The 9538-nt window shown below is 48.5% G+C and overlaps 1 pseudogene; it reads right to left on the bottom strand.

The window, feature by feature from the left end:
• Positions 1-1750: 1750 nt before the first annotated feature.
• LOC129135546 (gap junction gamma-3 protein-like) lies at positions 1751-9523 on the bottom strand (annotated as a pseudogene).
• Between the last annotated feature and the right edge of the window lie 15 nt (positions 9524-9538).

Here is a 9538-nt window from a genome sequence, read left to right as displayed (position 1 = left end):
CAAATTCAGCGGCTCACCTGTGGAAGAGGAAATCCATTTACAATGCATCCAGGCCTGAGTTTCAGCTGAGGGGTTGGAGCATGGCTGATTATCATCCTGGCTTCCCCCAGAGACCAAGGAAACTGAGGCCTGGAGCAAGTTCTTGCTTGCTCAGGGTCTCACAGTGATCCGGGTCAGAAGCCAGGACTTGTGGGACCACGATTTGTGCCCTTTGCACTGCCTGGACTGCCTTTCATCATAAATGAATACTGATAAAATTCGTTATGCTTTCAAAATGGTAGGAAACACATGACAGATCAAAGCAGACAAAATAGTGTGCAAGACTTTTGAGAAGACGCCTCACACTCGTCGGGATGGCTACAGTTTAAATATCCCTTATCTGAAATGCTTGGGACCGGAAATGTTTCAGATTTCAGAATTTTTTTTTGACTTTGGAATATTTGCTTTACTGGTTGAGCAGCCCTAATCCCAAAATCCTAAGTCTGAAATGCTCTAATGAGCATTTTCTCTAAGTGCCATGATGGCCCTCAAGTTCTGGTTTTGTAACTTTTGGAGCTCAGATATTTGGATTAGGGATACTCTCCCTGTACTAAAAACAAACAAACAAACACAAAAAACCACCACCACCACCAACAAAACAAAACAAAATAGCAGGTGTTTGGTGAGGATGTGGACAAATTGGAATCTTTGTGCATTGCTGGTGGGAACATAACATGGTGCAGCCCCCGTGAGAAATAGTACAGCGCTTCTTCAATAAAATTAAAAATAGAATCGGCTGGTGCGGTGGCTCCCGCCTGTAATCCCAGCACTTTGGGAGGTGAAGGCAGGCGGATCATTTGAGATCAGGAGTTCCAGACCAGCCTGACCAACATGGCAAAACCCTGTCTCTACTAAAAATACAAAAAACATCAGCTGGGCGTGGTGGCTCACGCCTGTAATCCCAGCTACTCGGGAGGCTGAGGCAGGACAGTTGCTTGAACCTGTGAGGGGGAGGTTAAAGTGAGCAAAGATGGTGCCACTGCACTCCAGCCTGGGCGACAGAGCTAGATTCTGTCAAAATGAAATGAAATGAAATGAAATAAAATAAAATAAAATAATCTCTGAAGGCTAAAGAGAGAAATTGGGTCAGCTGAAGAGTTTACAGATTTGCAGAGAATAGAGGCAAGGAAGCTTTGTGAACTACTTTTAGGTTGTGAAACTTGGTCTTGATTCAGCCCCCACATGGTCTTCATATACAAAGCTTCTTTGCAGAGGAAGCTCTTTGGAGAAAGATAACTGGTGAGATAGAAAGCACAGCCAAGAGATAACAAGGGAGACTTCTCTGGAGAATTTTGTGGATGAAGAGGAAAAACAAATCCATAAGTTCATGGGGATAATGAGTTATTTGAAATCAGAAAGAATGATTAACATGGAGGCGGGGCGCAGTGGCTCATGCCTGTAATCCCAGCACTTTGGGAGGCTGAGGCAGGCGGATTGCCTGAGGTCAGAAGTTCGAGACCAGTCTGGCCAACATGGTGAAACCCCATCTCTACTAAAAATACAAAAAAATTAGCCGGGCCTGGTGGTGTGCACCTGTAATCTCAGCTACTCGGGAGGCTGAGACAGGGGAATTGCTTGAACCAGGGAGGTGGAGGTTGCAGTGAGCCGAGATTTCGCCACTACACTCCAGCCTGGGCAACAGGGCGAGACTCCATCTCAAAAAAAAAAAAAAAAAAAAAAAAAAAAAGCAAACCAAACCAAAGCACACAAACAAATAAACAAACAAAAAACATAAGGCGATTCTCTACAGGTGTTTTACTGCTAGAAGATCATGCTCCTCATTTCCCAAAGACTCACAGAGAACAGAAGACGGGTTGCATGAGAAGTGAATAACAAGAGGTTATAGTGCTTATTTGGGTTGGGGGCAAACACGACATTTCAATATTAACTTGTTTATTTATTTATTTTTCGGTTATACATCATTGCTGGTATATGTACTTTATTTTATTTTTTAGAGATGGGGGGGTCTCGCTATGTTGACCAGGCTGGTCTCGAACTCCTGGCATCAAGCCATCCACCCATCTTGGCCTCCCAAAGTGTTGGTATTACAGGTGTGAGCCGCTGTGCCCAGGCTAACTCGTTTTTTTTCTTTGGTCCAGCAAGGCTTGTGAACGTGTCTGGGAACAACATAAAATCTGGCTTGAAAAAAAAAACTCTCAACTCAAAGCTCCAAGACAGAGCTGAGATGCTTTTGAAGGAGACAGCCTCATTGGTCTCCTTGTCGGAGGGCCCCAACTTATCAGTAAATATTGGTTAACATCTATCATCCGGTGGGACTAAGCATGGAACCAATTGCCCTTGCACAGAAGGCCACGTATTGTAGTATTCAACATAGATGGAATGACCAGGAAAGGCAAAACCACAGATATAAAAAGTAGATTAAGGCCAGGCGCGGTGGCTCACCCCTGTAATCCTAGCACGTTGGGAGGCCAAGATGGGCGGATCACGCACCAGCCTGGTCTATATGGTGAAACCCCGTCTCTACTAAAAATACAAAAATTAGCTGGGCATGGTGGTGTGCGCCTGTAATCCCAGCTACTCGGCCGACTGAGGCAGGAGAATCGCTTGAACCCAGGAGGCGGGAGGCGGAGGTTACAGTGAGCCGAGATGGCACCACTGCACTCCAGCCTGGCGACGGAGCGAGAAAAAAATAAATAAATAAAAAATTGCTAAGATTGTTATTAAATCCGCTGGGAGAGTCTTTCATCATGTTAGCAGGATCATTGTGTCCTCTGGTGGCAATAACACGCAACTGCAACTGACTTGCCTGTGCAGAAAAATCTTTCCTGAATCCTGAAAGCTGCATTCTGTTCTATTAGCTTAAGAAGGAAATCTGACACTGATCCGCACAGTGTGTTTTATGATCCTGCACATAAAGATTAGGTGCTCAAGGATGCAGAGGAGCCCACTGCTCCCAGAGCAGGTGCCTGAGCCTAGGAGGCATCTGACCAGAGTCTCTGTCGCCCAAGCTGGAGTGCAGTGGTGCGATCTTGGCTCACTGCAACCTCTGCCTCCAGGGTTCAAGCGATTCTCCTGTCTCAGCCTCCCAAGTAGTTGGGATTATAGGCACGCACCACCATGCATGCCTGTAATTTTTTGTATTTTTAGTAGAGACGGGGTTTCACCATGTTGGCCAGACTGGTCTCAGACACTTGACCTCAGGTGATCTGCCCGCCTCGACCCCCAGAGGGCTGATATTACAGCGTGAGCCACCGTGCCTGGCCGAACGACAGGATTTCAAACCTGAACTCGAGAGGTAGCCCAGACTGGGGATCTGCACTGGGAAGTCATCCGCAAGGACGTGGTGGCTGGAGCTATAGACAAAGGGAAAGTTATCCAGGGAGAGTGAGGGTGTGGAATGGGGAGAGAGAGGGCCCGCAACACAGTCCTAAGGAACACCAGCACTTTTTTTTTTTTTTTTTTGAGACGGAGTCACCCAGGCTGGAGTGCAGTGGCATGATCTCGGCTCTTTGCAACCTCCACCTCCCAGGTTCAAGCAATTCTCCTGCCTCAGCCTCTCAAGTAGCTGGGATTACAGACACCCACCACCATGCCCAGAATTTTTGTAGTTTTAGTAGACATGGGTTTCACCATGTTGGCCTGGCTGGTCTTGAACTCCTGACCTCAAGTGATCCACCTGCCTAGGCCTCCCAAAATGCTGGGATTACAGGCATGAGCCACCGTGTCTGGCCCAGTTATCGCTTTCTGAGAGAGCAGTTTCTCCAAAGTTTTCAGTTTGACATAATCAATATAACCATCCTGCGTATTAGGGGATGGCTGGTCCTTCACTCCTTCAGCATCTTTGGTTAACCGGTACCTTGACTTGGCCATATCCACAGGTGGGGGAGGTCAGGAGATGACACCCCTAGTCACTGGGGCTGTGGGGAACATGGTCTCTGAAATGGAACAAGGCTGACCAGGCCGATGGGTGGCTCACAGTGTCTGCTGGAGGTTCCTTTTGCTGCTCAGGGCCAGGGCATGGCTGGAGGAAGAGGCCCCACCCAGGAAGTTCCGCAGGGGCTTACACAGTCTTCCCAGACCCAGAAGCACAATCTCCAAAAGAGTGAACAAGAGACGGAACCCACTGACCCCAAACATGGCTTTTAGAAAGATGATCTTCTCCGAGGGGTGGGAAAAGGTGCAAGTTAATCTATACGGGCAAGGCTCTTGGCCACATGCAAAGGAGCTGGGCATCTGGAACCCATACAGGTGGTACTGCAACCCCGGCGCTGTCCCCTCCAGGACCAGCTGAGCTCCCAGCTGAGCCACATAAGCTCAGAGCAGCCTGAGGCTTCCAGCCCCTGGGGTATCTCTGCTGCTCTCCCCTCCCTGGATCAGGGTGTCCTCTTCCTCCTTCCCCTTTCATGATTCTTCCCAGTGCCAGATCACGTGATACAGAGTGAAACCCGTGTAGAGGACGCTAGGTACAGCCACCAAGATGACCTGGAAGACCCAGAAACGCAGCAGGGAGAAGGGGTGGAAGGCATCGAAGCAGGCAGCCTTGCATCCCGGCTGCTGGGTGTGACACACGAATTCACTCTGCTCATCACCATAGACTCCAGGCCCACTGGCAGCCAGCAGCACAAGGCGGAATCCCAGGAGCACGGGAAACAGGAGGCGCCCCACGGGGGTGGAGTGCCAGCTCTCCTCCGCCAGCAGCCACCACCTCAGGAACCTGCCACACATCCTGTTAGGGAGTTTTAAAAAAAGATTACTACACGTTAATGATTTTTTGTTTTTAAAGACCTCTGTTGCCCAGGCTGGAGTACAATGGTGTGATCATAGCTCACTGCAGCTTCCAACTGTTGGGCTCAAGCAATCGTCCTGCCTCGGCTTCCTGAGTAGCTGGGACTACAGGTGCATGACACCACGCCCAGCTAAGTTTTAATGTTTTTATAGATATGGGGTCTTGCTATGTTTCCCAGTCTGGTCTCAAACTCCTGACTTCAAGCAATCCTGCTGCCTCGGCCTCCCAAAGTGCTGGGATTACAGGTGTGAACCATTGCACCAGGTTATGAGTGATTTATTTTTTATTTTTTGAGACAGAGTCTTGCTCTGTCGCCTAGGGTGTAGTGTAGTGTCGCGATCTCTGCTCACTGCAACCTCTGCCTCCCGGCTTCAAGAGATTTTCCTGCCTCAGCCTTCTGAGTAGCTGGGATTATAGGCGTGCGCCACCACAGCTGGCTAATTTTGTGTATTTTTAGTAGAGATGGGGTTTCACCATGTTGGCCAGGCTGGTCTTGAACTCCTGACCTCAGGTGATCCACCTGCCTTGGCCTCCCAAAGTGTTGGAATTACAGGCGTGAGCCACTGCGCCGGGCCATGTATTGATTTATAACTTTGCCTGTAACTTCTGCTTCTCTGCCTCTAAAAACCCTTACCTACAAGCCATTGGGGAATTTAGGTCTTACACTTGAGCTGGCTGATTCTCCTTGCTTGGCACCCTGCAATAAATGCCTCAGTTTCTCTCACTGGAATCCACATGTCAGTGTTTGCAGCACTCGGTGGTTGGACCCAAGTTCGATGAGGTAACAGACGTCCACTGGGTGTGCTGTAATCCCGCGGAGGTTTTCCTCCATAATAAAAGGCAGGAATTGGCTGGGCGCCGTGGTTCATGCCTGTAATCCCAGCACTTTGGGAGGTCGAGGCGAGTGGATCATCTGAGGTCAGGAGTTGGAGACCAGCCTGGCCAACATGATGAAACCCCGTCTCTACTAAAAATACAAAAAATTAGCTGGGTGTGGTGGCGGGCGCCTGTAATCTCAGCTACATGGGAGGCTGAAGCAGGAGAATCCCTTGAACCCAGGAGTTGGAAGTTGCAGTGAGCCGAGATCGCGCCATTGCACTCCAGCCTGGGCAACAAGAGTGAAATTCCCTCTTAAAAAAAAAAAAAAAAAAAAGACGGCGGGAATTGTGCGAGTTGTGTGAGGAAGACTGGATGACCGTTATCTCATGGCCTTTGCATCCAGGCTTTGAGCCAAATTCTCAAGGACTGGATCCTAACACTTGGCTGCAACTATTTCCTTGACCACTAGGGGGCAGGCAAAAGCCATAGCGAATCCGGCCTAGCGCTGATTGGAACCTGCTTGAGAAAAAGACCTCTTTGTTTAAGCCGGCGGTCCCCAATCTCTTTGGTACTAGGGACCGGCTCCGTAGAAGACAGTTTTTCCACGGACTGGGGAGGGGAATGGTTTTGGGATGATTCCAGTGCATCCCGTTTATTGTGCACTTTATTTCTATTATTATTACATCGTAATATATAATGAAATAATTCTACAACTCGCCATGGTGTAGAATCAGTGGGAGCCCTGAGCTTGTTTTCTTGCAACTAGATGGTCCCATCTGGGGTTGATGGGAGACAGTGACAGATCATCAGGCGTTAGATTCTCATAAGGAGCGTGCAGCCTACATACCTTTCTTGCATAGTTCACAATAGGGTTCGTGCTTCTGTGAGAGTCTAATGCTGCTGCCGATCTGACAGGAGGTGAGCTCAGGAGGTAATTGGAGCAATGGTCGGGGGGTGGGGGAGCAGCTGTAAATACAGATGAAGCTTCGACCCTGCAGCTCACCTTCTGCTGTGTGGTTCGGCTCCTAACTGGCTATGAACGGGTACCGGGAGTTGGGGACCCCTGCCTTAGACTATCTTGTCTCTCTCTGGTGGACTCTCCTGGGGATAGTTCCCAGGTAGGCTGGAGGAATGATGCACACTGAATCAGGCAAAAGACATCAATCAGGTATAGCAAGGTATACATATGTTAAGGTCCTCTTCAATTTCTCTGAGCTTTGCTTTTTCAAACTTCTTTCCCAGTAGAATTCACTGTCCCAGCCAAAAGGTTCTTCTTGGTCGTCAGAAATATTTAGTGCTTTCTATTGCCTTTGCTTACGTATTTATTGATTCATCCAGAAATTATGTATTAATTACCTATTGTATTAAAATGTGTATTTATTTATTTATTTTTGAGACACGGTCTTGCTCTGTTGCTCAGGCTGGAGTGCAATAGTACAATCATAGCTCACAGCAGCCTTGACCTCCCATGCTCAAGTGATCTTCCTGCCTCAGCCTCCCAAGTAGCTGGGACTACAAGTGTGTGCCACCATGCCCAGATAATTTTTTATTTTTTTAAATGTAGAGACAGGGTCTTGCTATGTTGCCCAGACTGATCTGGAACTCCTGGCTCAAGCAATCCTCCCACTTTGGCGTCCCAAAGAGCTGAGATTACAGGCATGAGCCACTGTGCCCGGACCTATTGTATATTTGATTCTCTGGTAGGCACTGGAGACTCAAAAGAACAGGGAATGTAAAATCCCATTCTGCATGGAAATCTTTTGACCTCGACTTGGCAAGCTGTCTTAGGCCTCCACATCTCTCTGAAATCCGAATTGCTCCAGGAAGCTTTCCCTGAGTATCTCAGTAGTCCTGTGTCCCTCTCCTCCTGCCCCACACCTGCCCAGGACTTGAATCCTGTGGCTTCTCTCTCCTCCTTTATCATCATCCATGTCTCCTGTTATAGATGAGGTCACATCTCCTATTCCAATTTTCCTTATCCCTGGTCTGATCATGTGGATTTTGGTTTCTTCGTTGATCTTAAATGTTTAACTTTCACCTTTTATTTGCTCCAAGTGTCCTCATATTCACATATCACATGCTATATTTTTTCCTCTTGATTATTTGCATTTTCTTTTTTTGAGACAGAGTCTTGCACTGTCGCCCAGGCTGGAGTGCAGTGGCGAGATCTCAGCTCACTGCAACCCCCGCCTCCTGGGTTCACGTGATCCTCCTGCCTCAGCCTCCCCCGTAGCTGGGATTACAGGCACACATCACCAAACCCGGCTATTCTCCTGCCTCAGCCTCCCAAGTAGCTGAAATTATAGGCACACACCACCACACCCGGCTAATTTTTTGTGTTTTCAGTGAAGACGGGGTTTCACTATGTTGGCCAGGCTGGTCTTAATCCCTGACCTCGTGATCCGCCCGCCTGGGCCTCCCAAAGTGCTGAGATTATAGGCGTGAGCCACCGCGCCTGGCGACTATTTGCATTTTCTTTCCTGAACTTGGCTACTGTTCATATAGGATGTTTTTGCCCTGGAAGGGAGAAAGGTGGATTTCATGTAGACTTAAAAAAAAAGTAATTTCTCAGCTTTGATTTTCAAATTGGAGTCGAAGAGTTAAAACAAAAAATTGGAGCCTTCAAATTTAGGCTTTCATGAAAGATAAGATGATTAACTCAGAATTCCAAAGACTGGGAATGATTCTTCTATGGAACCCAGCTTGGAGGATGGATTTTGGAATAATCCAGAGTGGGAGGCTGAGTATAGGATGTAAAGAAAGTTCTTGTCGCTAGACACAGTGGCTCACGCCTGTAATGCCAGCATTTTGGGAGGCCGAGGCAGGCAGATCACCTGAGGTCAGGAGTTCGAGACGAGCCTTGCCAACATGGTGAAACCCTGTCTCTACTAAAAATAGAAAAATTAGCCGGGCGTAGTGGCTGATGCCTGTAATCCCAGCTACTTGGGAGGCTGAGGCAGGAGAATCGCTGGAACCCGGGAGGCAGAGTTTGCAGTAAGCCAAGATTGCAACACTGCAATCCAGCCTGGGCAACAGAGCAAGACTCCATCTCAAAAAAAAAAAAAAAAAGAAAAAGAAAAAGGAAGAAAAAAAGGAAAGTTCTTTTCACACAGGAAGGAAAAGCACAGACACAGGCAGGTGAGGCTTCATGAGAAGGTCAAGGTGAGAGCTCTGCTGTGTGTTTGGGGTTGATACCTGTGCATGGCAGTTGGTGACTCATTTGAGGAAACTCACTCTCAGGGACTCAGAGGGAGTCTGAGAACCTCAGGGCCAATTCCCGCTTCATTGAGCTGTACCCTGGAGAGCTGAGAGCTCTCAAATAAGCTTTGGCTGGTGGGCCAAGGCCAACATGGTGTGGAGATGTGGAGCAGCTGGAGTGGAGGGCTGGGTCTCCCAGGGAGCCAAGAAGTGTGGGGAAACTGAGGCACAGAAGAGTCTTGGTTGTGTGAAAGAGCTTGCAGGGTTCTAGCACCTCACAGCCAGAGTGGCCATGGCCACGCCTGTGGATGTCAGCAGGGGACACCTGAACAATCCCTAAGGGACAGTGGGTCCGGGCCATGCTTGGGATTGCCCAAGTCAGGGTGCCCAGGAACCATGGCCTCCAAGGGAAACCAAGAGTTTCAGATGAATTCAATGCTTGGGAGCAGGACCAATGAGAAAATCACATCACATTTCTATAGCATTTTACAGTTAATACTGTTCTCTGTAGTGCTTGACAAAGAGAGATGATTATTTATTAGTTTCCACAGATTAGACAATGGCGGGGGGTGGTTCAAGGTGAGACGATTTTTGGGTCCGAGTCAGCTCAGGACAGGCATCCCAGTCTTCGGTCTCCAAATCCACCTCCTGTCTGTCCCCCCACACTGCTCCTTGGGCCTTGAGGATCCATTGACGGTGATTTCGGTGGTTCAGCTCCCACATCAGGCAGGAAGG

Source organism: Pan troglodytes, chromosome 6 (genome assembly GCF_028858775.2).
Source record: "Pan troglodytes isolate AG18354 chromosome 6, NHGRI_mPanTro3-v2.0_pri, whole genome shotgun sequence".
NCBI lineage: Eukaryota > Metazoa > Chordata > Mammalia > Primates > Hominidae > Pan > Pan troglodytes.
Note: the sequence above shows the minus strand (reverse complement) of the source record. Positions and strands in the feature narration are given on the sequence as shown.